Source organism: Jaculus jaculus, chromosome 9, assembly GCF_020740685.1.
Source record: "Jaculus jaculus isolate mJacJac1 chromosome 9, mJacJac1.mat.Y.cur, whole genome shotgun sequence".
NCBI classification, from domain to species: domain Eukaryota; kingdom Metazoa; phylum Chordata; class Mammalia; order Rodentia; family Dipodidae; genus Jaculus; species Jaculus jaculus.
In genome coordinates this window covers 133,484,082-133,500,518 of record NC_059110.1, presented here as the reverse complement: position 1 = coordinate 133,500,518, position 16,437 = coordinate 133,484,082, and the positions used below count along the sequence as shown (strand labels likewise).

General features: G+C 46.0%; 1 pseudogene; it reads left to right on the top strand.

Annotated features, from left to right (window-relative positions):
- Positions 1-599: 599 nt before the first annotated feature.
- Positions 600-1,560, top strand: LOC101617791 (annotated as a pseudogene).
- The last annotated feature ends 14,877 nt before the right edge of the window (positions 1,561-16,437 follow it).

The window sequence follows — 16,437 nt, the reverse complement described above, 5'->3', positions numbered from 1 at the left end:
TTCCCACAGAACTGATTTTCAACCCCAGGGCCTTGTTATCACTCAGCCCAAGTCCTTACAACTGTCAGACATGGAGTGAAATCAATAACAAGATTGTACCTTGTCTATTGGGAGCTTTAATTAATCAACTCTTAAACTTTTGTTGTTGTTGTTCAGAGACTGATCCCTAAGAGCACTATATTTGCTAAGCACACACACCCCCACTGAGCAACACCCACCCCCAGCCTTTAGTCAAATATACATGTAAATACAATATAGAATCATTAACTAGGGTCGAGAGATGGCTCAGCAGTTAAAGTTCACTTGTGAGCAAAGCCTGATGGCCCGGGGTTTGATTTCCCCAGTACCCACACAAAGCCAGATGCATAAGGTGGTACATGAGTCTGGAATTCGTTTGCAGTAGCTAGAGACCTTGGTGCACGCATTCTCTCCCTCTCAAACTCTCTCACTCGCTCTAAAATAAATAAATAGCTTCTTCCTCGGGGAAAACACCAAGTGGCGGATGACGCAGGTGCAGCGGGAGGGTCCCGGGGTCACAGCCTGGGACAGCGGTTGGTCGTGGGCATGGCCATGGTCGAGGCCACAGGGCTCGCGGAGGAATGGATCAGATCCCCGTCACCAAGCTGGGATGCCTGGTCCAGGACATGAAGATCAAGTGCCTGGAGGAGATCGATCCGTTCTCCCTGCCCATCAAGGAGTCTTAGATTACTGACTTCTTCTTGGGCGCGTCCCTTAAGGATGAGGTTTTGAAGATCATGGCCAGTGCAAAAGCAGACTCGCGCTGGTCAGCGGACCAGGTTCAAGGCTTTTGTCGCCATTGGGGACTTCACGGTCTTATCGGTCTGGGTGTCAAGTGCTCTAAGGAGGTAGCCACTGCCATCCGAGGGGCCATCATCTTGGCCAAGCTCTCCATTGTGCCTGTCCGGAGAGGCTACAGGGGAAACAAGACCGGCAAGCCCCACACAGTCCCCTGTAAAGTGACAGGCAGCTGTGGCTCTGTGCTGGTGCGCCTTGTCCCTGCCCCAGGGCCACTGGCATTGTCTCTGCCCCCGTGCCCAAGAAGCCGCTGCTGATGGCTGGCATTGACGACTGCTGCACTTCAGCCAGGGGCTGCACTGCCACCCTGGGCAACTCTGCTAAGGCCACTTTTTTTTGTTTTAATATTTTTGTTCATTTTTTATTTATTTATTTGAGAGCGACAGACACAGGGAGAAAGACAGATAGAGGGAGAGAGAGAGAATGGGCGCGCCAGGGCTTCCAGCCTCTGCAAACGAACTCCAGACGCGTGCGCACCCCTTGTGCATCTGGCTAATGTGGGACCTGGGGAACCGAGCCTCGAACCGGGGTCCTTAGGCTTCACAGGCAAGCACTTAACCGCTAAGCCCCCCTAAGGCCACTTTTGACACCATCTCTAAGACCTACAGCTACCTGACCCCCGACCTCTGGAAAGAGACTGTGTTCACCAAGTCTCCCTACCAGGAGTTCACGGACCATCTTGTGAAAACCCACACCAGTGTCTCAGTGCAGAGGGCCCAGGCTCCAGCTGTGGCTACCACATAGGGATTTTATACAGAAAAATAAATAAAAGCGGATTAAGCCTGTTAAAAAAATAAATAAATAAAATACTTTAAATTCTTAACTACTCACTAAATGTGTTTTTTAAACTTTTTATTTCTTTATTCATCTCTTTATCTATTTGCATATGTGTGTGTACACCAGGGTCTCTTCAGTGCTGCAAATGAAAAGCCTCTGGAGAACTGAACTCAGGGCTGCAGATTTTGTAAGCAAGCACCCTTACCACTGTGTCATCTCCCTGAGCCCAGGGGGTTTTGTTTGTTTGTTTTCTTTTTTGAGACAGGGCCTTGAACTCTAGATCCTCCTGCCTCATCCTCTTAAATACTGAGAACACACATGTGCCACTATGTGCAGCATGTCATTTCAAATAAAAATCTTCCCAGGGGCTGGAGGGATGGCTTAGCACTTAAGGCACTTGCCTGCAAAGATAAAGGAACCAGGTTCAATTCCCCATGACCCACATTGGCCAGATACACAAGGTGGCGCATGCATCTGCAGTTCATTTGCAGTGGCTAAAAGCCCTGTCGCACCCATTCTCTCCCTCTCTCTGTCTACCTCTCTCTCTCAAGTAAATAAAATAAACTTTCCCAGTAGTGAGATTTATGTAAAGGTAACCTGGGGGCTAAAGTTGTGGCTCCAAATGGGCATAATGCTTGCCTAGCATGCACAAGGCCCTGGGGTCTATTCCCAGCACGGGGTAAGCCAGGTGTGCTCCTGCATGCCCGTAATCTGCACTTGGGAGATGGAGACAGGAAGATCAAGAGTTCAAGGTCATCTTTAGATTCAGAGGAAGTTTGAAGCCGGCCTGGGCTACATAAGACCCTATCTCAAAGAAAAAATAATAAAAGAAGGAAAGAAAGAAAAGAGTAAGAACTTCTGCTTGCTCCAAATTGTGGATTATTCCAAATAACTGGCAGAATTTTCATCTGAGATAATAAGGACACCAGTAGTCAACTTATACAGGAATATAAGAAACTAGTTTTGTCACCAAGCACCAGTCTTTGGATGCACTGGAGAGTACTTTTCACCTGAAGACTAACTTCTTTAATAAGCACTTCCTTTTTTTGATTTTTTTTTTTTTTTTTTTTTAGGTGGGTAGGGTCTTACTCTAGCTCAGGCTGACCTGGAATTCACTATGTAGTCTCACAGTGGCCTTGAACTCACATGCTGAGCCACCATGCCCGGCTAAAGCACTTCATTTCTTTTACCTCTGCTGGCTGGAAATATTACAGTATTTATATACAGAGTTTTACCTCAAGTTTTGTTTTGTTTTGTTGTTGTTTTTAAATTCAAGCGTCTCAGAAGAAAAACACGCAAAACCAAACAGGACAGACTTGGGGTGGTTCCTTCCTCTGAATTTATAAGAATTTGACAATGATGCCATCTAATGGATAACTATAAAATTGGAACTAAAAAATCAACTTTTTTTTTTTCTCTCGAATTTATATACTGGTTTAGCAGGATATAATGACACAGATTTGTAATCCCAGCTACTTGGGAGACTGAGGCAGAGGAATAGAAACTCAAGGGTTGCCTGAGCTACACAGCAAGTTCTAGGCCATCCATGACAATTTATGGCGACTCTTCTCAAAAAAAAACATGAAAAGGGGCCTGGAGATGTAGTCTGTGGTAGAGCACTAGCCTAGAATGTTGAGGTCCTAGGTTCAATCCCCAGTAACACACACACACACAGAGCTATGGCTTATCCTAAATACGTCTTTATCAGCTTTAGACATTCATTGGAGTTTTTTGTTGTTTATTTTTTTCTTTCTTTTTGAATTTTGCCTTGTTGAGACAGATTTCATGTAGTTCAGACTGCCCTCCAATTCCTGATCCGCCTGCCTCCACCTCTCAAGTGTCAGAATTACAAGCATGTGCCACCCCACATTTGTTCTTTCTGATAGAGATGTGCACATCTGCACATACATGTGCAAACACTACACTGCACACATACCATACTACACACACATTGAATGAAAGAGAGCGAGAGAAGGAGGGAAAGAGGAGAGGACAGGAAGAAAGGAAGGGAGGGAGAGAGGGAAAGATGAAGGAAGGAAGGGAAGAAACCAAAAAGAGGAATAGTTTTGTAGATCTATTATGGGACAAGAAATGCCTGAATTTTTGTTTGTTTGGTTGGTTTTTCAAGGTAAGATCTCACTGTCGCCCAGGATAACCTGGAATTCACTATGAGTCTCAGGGTGGCCTTGAAGTCACAGCGATCCACCCACCTCTGCCTTCTAAGTGCTAGGATTAAAGGCATGCACAACCATGCCAGGCTGAATTATTTTTAATTTTTAAATTTATTTATTTATTTATTTATTTGAGAGAGCGAGAGAAAAAGAGGCAGAGACACGGAGAGGGAGAATGGGCACACCAGGGCCTGCAGCCACTGAAAACGAACTCCACATGCATGCGCCACCTTGTGCATCTGGGTTCTGGGGAATTGAACCACGGTCCTTTGGCTTTGCAGGCAAACAATCGCTAAACCATCTCTCCAGCCCTGAAATATGTTTTAAAAATATTTATTTTGCTGCTGTAAATGAACTCTAGCCACATGCACTACTGTGTGCACCTGGCTCTACATGTGCACTGGACACACACACACACACATGTGCACTGGACACACACACACACACACACACACACACACACAGCTGTGGTTTACTAATCTCCTAGGTGCCTCTCAATCCAATCAAGTTGCAAGGATGAACTTTTCCTTTTATCGTGTCACCCTTGTCAAATGACTGTCCTTTTCCAGGGCCTGGCTAAAGCACTCTTAGCAACATTTGTCTAGCTCAGGACCTGTTTCCCCTGGCCTCATCTGCTGTCGTTGTATGTCATCTGCGGTCAACGTGCTTCCTGCTAGGTTTCACTCAGAACTGCTCCAGATATGTCACCTTTCCAGAAGGAGCCTCCGTCTTTCTACACGGGATGTTTCCCAGGCATGACGACCCAGCTCCGTTCTCTGCCCAGACAAGGATGGAGGTCAAGCAGCCAGGAACCAAGTGCCTGAAAAACCTCCACTTCCCTTTTGCAGAAATTCTAGCACCCAGGATCATCCCACCAGAAAGGAAATTTCTGAGGCTCTTTCTACATCCTCCTTGAAAAAAGAAAAAAGTTGGGCAAGGTGGCACATGCCTTTAATCCTAGTACTTGGGAGGCAGAGATAGGAGGATTTCCGTGAGTTCAAGGCTACCCTGAGACTGCAAAGTGAATCCCAGGTCAGCTTGGGATAGAGTGAGATCACACCTCGAAGCAGAAAAAAAAAAAACAGAAGAAAATGGGGGGAAGCCAGGCATGGTGGCTCAAGCCTTTAATACCAATATTCAGAAGGCAGAGGTAAAAGGATTACCCTGAGTTCAAGGTCACTCTGGATTACATAGTGAACTCCAGGTCAGACTGGGCTAGAGGGAGACTTTGCCTTGAAAAACTGAAAAAGTGTGGGGGGGGGGTGGCTGGAGAAATGGCTTAGCGGTTATGGCACTTGCCTGCAAATAACGCATGTTCAAATCTCCAGGTCCCAGACGCAGTGATGCAAGTGTGTAATGTCACGCATGTGCACAATGGGGAGCATGCAACTGGAGTTCATTCACAGTGGCTGAATGGCCCTAGCATGCCCTCTCTAAAGAGAGAAACAGCGAGCTGGAGAGATGGCTTACCAGTTAAGACACTTGCCTATGAAGCCTAAGGACCCCAGAACCCATGTAAGCCAGATGCACTAGGTGGCACATACATCTGGAGTTTGTTGCAGTGGCTGGAGACTGTGGTGCATTCATTCTCATACTCTCTATAAGACAAAATACTGAAGAAGAAGTAGGAGGAGGACGACAAAAAGGAAGGAAGGGAGGGAGGGAGGGAGGGAGGAGAGAAGAAAGGAGAGGAGCCAGGCATGGTAGTGTACGCCTTTAATCCCAGCACTCGGGAGGCAGAGGTAGGAGGATCGCTGTGAGTTCAAGGGCACCCTGAGACTACATAGTGAATTCCAGGTCATCCTGGGCTAGAGGGAGACCCTTACCTTGAAAACAAGGAAAACAAAGGGTGGGGGTGTGCCGGGCTTCCCCCCCCTCCCGCTGGCAGATAGTGCTGGGGAAAGACCAGGCCCGCTGGTTCCTCCCAAGGGGTTGAGGAGGAGGGTGGGTGTCCACCGCCAGGAACAAAACCACCAAGCCAGGAGTCTAGTCAAAGCAGGAACTCACTTTATTGTTACCTGCGGGTGTTTATATAATGTTGAGAAGGAAGACGGGCATTTTAGGATGGGGTGAGGGTAAGGGCCAATAGCATACCGACCCCTGAGATGATTGGTTCTAACTCTAACTTCCTGTGTGGAAGTGGCAGACCAGAGGCCATTGGGCCCCTGCTGAGTCATAGCTGGGCGGGGGCAGTTCCCCAAACTTTGGCCAGGCTGGGGAAGTTCCCCTAAGCCCCATGTAGGGGCCTCTCCAGGCCCAGCAGCGGTGTTTTTTTCTGTGATTTCTCTCTCATGCACACGCTCTTTCTCTCTGCATATGCAGTCTGTGAGGTCTGGTGTTTGTGTGTTTTATGGGCATGTGCCTATGCCTCGGGTACCAGAGGAAAAAGCCAGGGGCCTCTGCTGTCACTCACAGACATGCTTCCTTGAGACCGAGTCTCTCGCTGATGCTGGAGCTTGATGTTCCACAGTCCCCAGTTTCCCCTCCCCACGGGGCTGGAGGCACAGATGTGTGTGGTCACACCCAGCTGTGCTGGGGAATTGAACCTAGGCTAGCAGGCTTTACAAGCAAGCACCTTTACCCACAGAGTCACCTCTCCAGCCCATGGTCCTGAGCACTTTGGATGAGAAATACTCACTATGTATTAAAAATACTATGTTCTGGGCATGGTGGCTCAATCCTATAATCCCAACACTCAGGAGATTGAGGCTAAGGCAGATTCCCATGAGTTCAAGGGCAGCTTGTAGCTGAGAGTGCTGGCAAAGGCCTTTAAATCCAACACTTGGGAGGCTGAGGTAGGAGGATCACTGTGAGTTCATAGCCGGCCTGGAGCTACAGAGGCAATTCCAGATCAGCCTGGACTAGAATGAGACACTGCCTAAAAAAAAATCAAGGCCAGCCTTGTATACATAATGAGCTCAGGACAGACAGACAGACAAACAGACACACACAAACACACACACACACACACACACACACACACAAGCACACAGTTTAGTGACTGTCCATCTTTGTCAGAGAGTAGGTACCTGCGAAGTCACTGGAAATGCAGAGCTTTGGTGAGCTACGGGAAGTTGCCTCCTTCCACACCCTGGGGGTCGGCCCAGAGGAAGAGGCGTGATGTCAGCTGGCCCTGCTCTGGAGGTAGGTGGTCTGAAAGTGCTAGAATGACCGACCACCATTGGCTGGGTCCTGGGAGCCCAAGCCAGGTGCTTCTCCACAGACAGGGCTCTACAGGTGTGTGGGACCTACAGGATCTGCCTGGAGTGGCAACACACATCAAGTCAGGTGACCCTACCAGATCACGGCTCTATCTGAGGGCACCCTCCCTGCTCCCCGCTTTCAGACTGGTGAAACGCAGCATGAGTTCACTTTTGAGACAGGGTCTCATGTAGACCGGGTTGGCCTTGAATTTGTTATGTAGCTAAAGATAACTCTAAGCTCCTGATCTTCCCGCCTTCACCTCCCAAGTGCTGGGATCACAAGCATGTGCCCCCCCCCCCCCCCCCCCCGCCTGCGCTATGCGCACTTCAGATGCAGCCCAGGACATCACGTGTACTCAACAGCACTCAACCATCTGAGCTGCATGCACAGTCCTCACTGTATTTCCTTTATCTTGTTTGTTTGTTTTGTTTTTGCTTTTTTTTCAATGTAGGGTCTCACTGTGGTCCAGGCTGACCTGGAATTCACTATGTAGTCTCAGGGTGGCCTTGAACTCAAGGCGATCCTCCTACCTCTGCTTGGCTTTTATTTCCTTTATTTTTTCAAAAAAAAAAAGCATTATAGGCCATTGCCGAGGCCCTTGGTTTCCCACCAGGAATAGATGGTAAGACCCTATTGCTGAAGACTCCACATACTTGGGCTGCAAGGCCACTGAGAAATCCTGTTGGAACTGAGCTGATAACCTCCTCCATGTAGACCAGCTGACAGAAAGCTGGAAGAAGCCATTCTACATGTAGTTCAATGGGTAGTCCACCAGTGAAAAAACTCAACAGTGGACACTGCAAGCCTTGTATTTGGCCAGCCAAGCCAAATGAGCCAACTGGTGCAATAGTGGCATGTCTGTCACGGTGGAAACTAACTGCCTTCTAATTGGACAGGAGGCCCACTCCATGGGAGGGAATACATCCCTGATACTGAAAACTTAAAACAGGGGTAGTCATGAGCCCTCGGGGTGTAATATCTGTTGCTGTCTGGCTAATGTATATACTGTGCTTATCAAACTGCCCAGTAAGCACTTCTCTTAATGTTCACACCCTTATATTAATGCTACTCTCACTTTTGGTAGAGAATCTTCTCTTTTCAGATGGCAGTGACCTTGGGATGACTCAGAAGGCATCCTGGTGCTAGAAAGAAGTGACAGGGGCTGGAGAGATGGCTTAGCGGTTAAGCGCTTGCCTATGAAGCCTAAGGATCCCGGTTCGAGGCTCGATTCCCCAGGTCCCACATTATCCAGATGCACACGAGGGCGCAAGCGTCTGGAGTTCGTTTGCAGTGGCTGGAAGCCCTGGCGCGCCCATTCTCTCTCTCTTCTCTCCCTGTCTGCCTCTTTCTCTCTCTGTCACTACCAAATAAGTAAAAATAAACAAACAAAAAAAATTTAAAAAAAAAAAGAAAGAAGTGATAGGAGTGCTCAGTACTGCAATATCTCTATCACACCTTCCAAGGCTCAGAGTCTATTGTGGAAGAGGTGGCAGAAAGAATGTAAGAGCCAAAGGAAGGGTAGACTCCTTACAACGTGCTCCCTCCAGACAAAATGGCCTGGATGTCCATGACCTCACAGTGCCTGACACTACCTACACAAGACCATCATAGCAGGAGGAAAAGGTGATGATATCAAAATAAAAGAGAGACTAATTGAGATGGGGAGAGATATGGTGGAGATTAGAGTTTCAAAGGGGAGAGTGGGAGGAGGGAGTGTATTACCATAGGATATTTTTTATAATTATGGAAGTTGTTAATAAAATTTTTTTGAAAAAATAAAGGAAATAAAAGCCAAGCAGAGGTAGGAGGATCGCCTTGAGTTCAAGGCCACCCTGAGACTACATAGTGAATTCCAGGTCAGCCTGGACCACAGTGAGACCCTACATTGAAAAAAAAGCAAAAACAAAACAAACAAACAAGATAAAGGAAATACAGTGAGGACTGTGCATGCAGCTCAGATGGTTGAGTGCTGTTGAGTACACGTGATGTCCTGGGCTGCATCTGAAGTGCGCATAGCGCAGGCGGGGGGGGGGCACATGCTTGTGATCCCAGCACTTGGGAGGTGAAGGCGGGAAGATCAGGAGCTTAGAGTTATCTTTAGCTACATAACAAATTCAAGGCCAACCCGGTCTACATGAGACCCTGTCTCAAAAGTGAACTCATGCTGCGTTTCACCAGTCTGAAAGCGGGGAGCAGGGAGGGTGCCCTCAGATAGAGCCGTGATCTGGTAGGGTCACCTGACTTGATGTGTGTTGCCACTCCAGGCAGATCTTGGTAGGAAACCAAGGGCCTCGGCAATGGCCTATAATGTTTTGGGGGCATCAGGGTCCTCCCTGGCCAATAACTCACTGGAAGGTATCCCATCCCTGGTACAGTAAATTTTCTAGCAACAATCTATGACTTGAGTGTCCCATTATCTAAAAAAGTAGGCTACCATATGATTTATTTATATCCTCTTAGATTTTGATTTTGATCACCATGAGTTCAAGGCCACCCTAAGAATACAGAATGAATTCCAGGTCAACCTGGGCTAGAGTGAGACCCTACCTTGAAAAACAAAAAAAAAAATAAAATAAAATAAATTTACTTATTTGTGAAAATGTAGTAAGAGAAAGAGACTATATGGGTGTGCCAGGGCCTCTTGCCACTGCACACAAACTCCAGTGGCATGGGCCACTTTATGTGTCCAGTTTGTACATGGGTACTTGGGTATCAAAGCTGGGTCAGCAGGTTTTGAAAGCAAGTGCCTCTAACCACTGAGCAATCTCCCCAGGCACCTGACTTTTCTTCTTGACCACAACCCAGAGCCAGAGGATTTCGGGATCACATTGATGTGGCCCACAGGCCACTGTGGTTTGCCATTTAGAGATCCTGAGAGCTGAAGTCAGGAGCTTCTGGTCCCAACTGTGCAGCAGACAGAAGCAGTGAAGAAGGTGCTTTGACCCAGACAGATCCAGGTGTGAATCCCAGCCACACTGACTGCTAGATGAGGTAAAATGAGGTGATACTCTTCCGGGGGGGATTCAAGACCAGCACGTAGGAAAAGCATTTAGAACCACAGCTGGCCATAAACAACAGCTGCTGTTATAAACCAGTCAATGACAAATGGTCCCTAAGGATACATGTTGTCCACTGCAAGGAATTTCATGGAGGCTGCCAGGTAGGGGACTGAAAAACATTCCTGAGAGTAAAGAGAGTAACTGGAAATCAATTAAACTCTACCCTACTGGATATTCTATTGTGTGTGTTATTGCTGCTCTTGTAGTCTCCCAGCCTGTGAATTTCCCTGTGAGACAGGTAAAAGTCACAAATGCGTCTTTCCAGGAAGGGCTATTATGATTGATTGATTGATTGATTTGGTTTTTCAAGGTAGGGTCTCATTCGCACCTAGGGTGACCCAGAATTCACTATGTAGTCCCACCCTGAGACTACATAGTGAATAGAGGTCAGGTGGGGATATACCCTACCTCACAAAAGCAAACAAACAAAAAGACTCACTTTACTTTATCAGTAAAGTAACTGTGTGGCTTTGGGGCCTGGTTTGTGGGTGCTGCCTCCAACTTTCTGCCCATGCTTGGTCATATGTTCTACTGTGTTGAGCAGAGATTTTGCTTTCTCCTGAGGATCAAGCAACAGTAACAAAGTTTGGAATCATTCCGTCTTCTTCCCCTTCTCTATAATAAGGAGAAATTTCATGCAGAAAAAAAAAATCAAAGCGCCAGGCATGGGTGCACGGCTGTAATCTCAGCTCTTGGGAGGAAAAGGTAGGAGAACCACTGTGAGCTCGAGGCTGCCCTGAGATTACATAGTGAATTCCAGGTCAGCATGAGCTAGAGTGAAACTCTACCTCGGGAAAAAAAAAAAAAAATTCAAAGCAAAACTAAGGAAAATGCTCTCATAATTCTAACACCAAGATGTGGCTATTATTACCATTTTGAGAAAATATCTCTCCAAACAATATTTCTCTATGGATAGAAATTATATACTTACATAGTTTAAAAACTGGTGTTGGAGCTGGAGAGATGGCTTAGCAGTTTAGGCGCTTGTCTGCGATGCCTAAGAACCCAGGTTCAATTGTCCAGGTCCCACGTAAGCCAGAGGCACAAGGTTGCACATGCATCTGGAGTTCGTTTGCAGTGCCTAGAGACCCTGGCGTGCCCATTTCTCTCTGTCTCTCTTTTTTTACCTCTCTCTCTTTCTCTCCCCGCCCCCCCCAAAAAATAAATAAATAATGTTTTTAAAAACTGGTGTCAGATGGGCTGGAGAAATGGCTCAGTGATTAAAGGCACTTGCTTGCAAAGCCTGATAATCCAGATTTGATTTCCCAGTACCCACATAAAGTCAGATACACAAAGTGGTACATGTATCTGGAGTTCATTCACAGTGGCAAGGGACCCTGGTACACCCATATTCACTATCTCTTCCTATCAAATTAACCAATAAAATATTTTTTTAAAAAAAACTTGTGCTAGAGACAGCAGCAGACACTGAGGAGACTCCAAACTCATCAAAGCAGATAATAAGAGGCTATAAGGTCTGGAGAGGTGGCTACGCAGTTAAGATACTTGCCTGTGAAGCCTAAGGACCCAGGTTCAATTCCCTTGTACCCACATAAAGTTGGATGTACAAGGTGGTGCATGCGTCTGGAGTTTGTTTGCAGTGGCTAGATTCCCTGGCACACCTATTCTCTCTCTCTCTCCCTCTTTTTCTCACTAATAAATAAAAACAAAATATTTAAAAAATAATTTTTAAAAAAGAGGCTGTCAAGATGATTGAACTTCTGTGTGAATAGGAAGAAAACTCAGTAGCAAAGGCCAGTAAGCTAGAAAAGAGATATAAAGGGAAGAGGAAGGAAGGGAGGGGGTACTTAATAGGATGGTATTATATATATGTAAGTAGAAAAATAGATTAATAGGGGTGAAAAGGCCCAAGTGAGGTCAAGGAAAGAGATAAAGGAAAGTTGGAGGGAGGGCTAATCAAAATCTAAGAGGATATAAGTAACTCATATAGAAACCAACTTTTTTGGACAATGGAACACTCAGGAGCCATAGATTGTTGCTAGAAAACTTTCAGTGCCAGGGCTGGGATAACTTCTAGTGAGTTGCTGGCCAGGGAGGACCCTGATGCCCCCCAAAACATTATAGGCCATTGCCGAGGCCATTGGTTTCCTGTGGGAAGCCATGCTGGCTTCGTCAGGCTTTGCCATGTCAGCTTGTTTACTGCTTTTGTATCCTAATTGTCTGCGCATGAGCACATGATGTTATTCTAATATGGTTGCTCACCCATCCCGATTGGGTGATGCAAAATCATCTGATGAGACTTAAGCCAATCAGACGACGCTATACAATCACATGACCATAAGTATATAAGCTTGGCGCTCCGTAGGGTCAGGGTCCTTCTCTCTTTCAGTTTGGAGCTCCCAATAAAGTGTGCTTGAGAAGAATCCTGTTGTTGTCGTTCTTCCTGCTGGCGGGAGGGGCGCAACAAGTGGTGCCGAAACCCGGGAATTTGTCAGCAAACGGCCAGTTGAGAGGACCCCTGAGGATACTTCCGAGGGAGGATTCAGAACTCAACACACGGAGCGGCGGTACCGGTAAGTCCCCTGGTGCTATATGATAAGTTTTTGCCTGTAACTGATCTATAAGTAACGTATATAAGGTTGCAAAATGGGACAACACCACTCTACCTTTTTGGAGCCACTTCAGGAAGTATTAAAACAACGTAAACTTAAGATTTCAGATAAAACTCTTAAAGGGTTTTTGGAAGAAGTGGATATGATAGCGCCTTGGTTTGAGCTGACTGGGGGTTTAAATTTGACCTGCTGGGATAAGTTAGGCAGAGACATCGACCGTGAGTCAGAAACGCGAAAGTTGCGCGCAGGTACACAGCCCTTATGGCGCTTGGTGCGATCATGTTTGGAGGACAAACGTTGTGAAGAAGTGATCAGGGAAAGCCAACGCATATTAGCACATCATCAAGATAGCATGTCAGAGTCTGAAGAAAGTAAAAGGGGACAACAAAAAAAGGTTAAAATGAAAAGTGAATCTAGGTTTCAGATAGAACAGAATAAATGTGCACAGAATAAAAGTAAATCACAAAAGGAAGGGCCACATTCAGGTCCAAAGCTATATCCAGATTTAACGGAACTTGCAAGTTTATATATAGAAAGTTCTAGTGAATCTGAGGGAGAAGAATTAACTCCAGAGGAAGAACAGGATTTTGAGGAAGTAGAGACCAAGTATGTTCGGGAATGTTCTAGACCCAGACAAGATGGCGTCTTTACTCCTCCTCCAGCTTATGCCTCTACAAGTAAAAAATGTAAACAACAAAATGGCCAACTTCCGTTTGGGGCGTGTCCTTCGTCTGGATGTAGTTTGATAAAACCAGAGACTTGTAGAAAGCTGGCTAGTGCTTATCCAGTTTTTGAGACTCATGATACACATGTTAGATACCATGAACCTATAGGGTATAAGGAGCTCAAGGATCTTGCAGAAGCCGCTAGAACTTATGGGATAAATGCTTCTTTTACTATGGCGTTGTTAGAACGACTTACTAATAGAGCTTTGACCCCAGCAGATTGGTTTGGAGTCTCTACAACTTGGCTGTGTTTCCCAGTATCAACATTTGTGTATTACTCCTTTGCAATTTAATTTTACTGCTTCTTTTAATCAAAGTCGCAAGCTAGCTGAATTTTTGGCAGGAAACTAGACACTTGAAGGAGAGCAGCTATCTCGAAAGTTATTGTTCCAGATTGTACAGCTGAATGGAACTCATCTGGAGCCAATCTCCTTGGGAGATTTTACTTCTTGGCTATCTTCTGCATTTTCTTTCTTTAAGGAATGGGTGGGGGTGGCTATGTTCGGAGCAGCCCTTCTGTGTGGTATGGTGTTCTGTCTCTGGCTTATCTGTCGAATCAGACGACAACGTCAGCAGGATAACATAAAGATTGTTCAGGCACTTATGGCTTTGGATCAAGGAGCATCTCCACAAGTATAGCTGGCTAGCCTGCGTAATGGTTAGTTTCACCCTGTCTTATGTAAGGCCTTTGTACACCAAGTGACCTTGTTGTCATTGCACCTTGGAAGGCTTACATCCCTGCATGAGCAGCCTTTGCACCCCGAAGGGATTTTTCTCATTGCACTCGGGAAGGTGCTTAAGCAAGTTTTTGGTCTTAGGCTCTACCCTCGATCGGAATGGCCATCATGAGGGTTGGTCCTTGATCGGGTATCCTGAGGTTCAAAACAATTTTTTAAAGGGGGAACTGTGGGAAGCCATGCTGGCTTCATCAGGCTTTGCCATGTCAGCTTGTTTACTGCTTTTGTATCCTAATTGTCTGCGCATGAGCACATGATGTTATTCTAATATGGTTGCTCACCCATCCCAATTGGGTGATGCAAAATCATCTGATGAGACTTAAGCCAATCAGACGACGCTATACAATCACATGACCATAAGTATATAAGCTTGGCGCTCCGTAGGGTCAGGGTCCTTCTCTCTTTCAGTTTGGAGCTCCCAATAAAGTGTGCTTGAGAAGAATCCTGTTGTTGTCGTTCTTCCTGCTGGCGGGAGGGGCGCAACAGTTTCCCACCAGGAATAGATGGTAAGACCCTATTCATTGCTGAAGACTCCACATACTGGGGCTGCAAGGCCACTGAGAAATCCTGCTGGAGCTGAGCTGATAACCCCCTCCATGTAGACAAGCTGACAGAAAGCTGGAAGAAGCCATTCTGCATGTAGTTCAATAGGAAAAAGAGATACCACCAGTGAAGAGACTCAACAGTGGACACTGCAAGCCTTATATTTGGTCAGCCAGGCCAAATGAGCCAACTGGTACAATAGTGGCACGTCTGTCATGGTGGAAACTAACTGCCCTCTAATTAGACAGGAGGCCCACTCTATGTGAGGGAATACCTTCCTGATACTGAAAACTTAAAACAGGGGTAGTCATGAGCCCTAGGGGTGTAACATCTGCTGCTGTCTGGCTAATGTATATACTATGCTTATCAAACTGCCCAGTAAGCACTTCTCTTAATGTTCACACCCTTATATTAATGCTACTCTCACTTTTGGTAGAGAACCTTCTCCTTTCAGATGGCAGTGACCTTGGGAGGACTCAGAAGGCATCATGGTGCTGGAAAGAAGTGAGAGGAGTGCTCAGCACTGCAATATCTCTATCACACCTTCCAAGGCTCAGGGTCTATTGTGGAAGAGGTGGCAGAAAGAATGTAAGAGCCAAAGGAAGGGTAGGACTCCTTACAACGTGCTCCCCCCAGACACAAAATGGCCTGGATGTCCATGACCTCACAGTGCCTGACACTACCAACACAAGACCATCATAGCAGGAGGAAAAGATTGTGACATCAAAATAAAAGAGAGACTGATTGAGATGAGGAGAATGGAATTTCAAAGGGGAAAGTGGGATATTACCATGGGATATTTTTTATAATCATGGAGTTGTTAATAAAATTTTTTTTGAAAAGGAAAAAAAAAAGAGGCTATGAAGAGCTCAATGCTGGCCAGATGTGGTAGTGTATGCCTTTAATCCCAGCACTCGGGAGGCAGAGGTAGGAGGATCGCTGTAATTTGGAGGCCTCCCTGAGACTATAAAGTGAATTCCACCCTGAGACTAAAGTGAACTCCAGGTCACCCTGGACTAGAGAAAGACCCTACCTTGAAAAATCAAAATAATAATAATAATAATAATAATAAAAATCTTTTTGTCTTTCTACCCAATTAATTTTTTTAGTTGACTATGGAAGACTGGTGGTCAAGCCTGATTAGTTAAGGTTACCAAGGCACAAGCTGAGACCCTCACCCCAACAACAAAACCAACTACACATATTGCACAAAGCTTGTGAAGGTCCTTTGATTTCCTTAGTTAAGTCAAAAAAAAAAAAAAAATGAAGAATTACAGCTGGAGCTTGGAAATAAGTCAGAACCACATCCAAAAAACGAGCCCGCTTTCCATTATCAAGCTCCCACCAATTGTGGGCTGCAAGAGGGACTATACCTATTAAATTCTCTCTAAAATAATAATGGTTATCCCATTTATCTGGTGCTGGTTTCACTCTCCATTGAAGAATTTGCTTCTCTTTTTCAGATCGACACAGATTCTTAGGAGAGAATCAGCCCATTGCGCCTCCCCAGGGCCCCAACTGAAACCAAGAGTGATTGGGGAAATGAGCAAGAGCGCTGCTTTCTTGGTGAACCTGGTACCGGCACAAGGGTGAAGGAGATCGACACAGAGAACACTCAGCTCCTACCAAACCAGAGATCCAGAGACACAGAGGCTCCCTAGACCTCATCACTGAAGTGGATCTAAAATGAACCCACATGGCTCAGGGAAATTCACAGAAGAGGGGCAGAAAGATCGTTGGAGCCACATATTGGGACATTATGCACAGAGACATTGCCTCTCCCCCATAACTGATGACTACCCCCACAATGCACAACCCACATTCCCCAACGA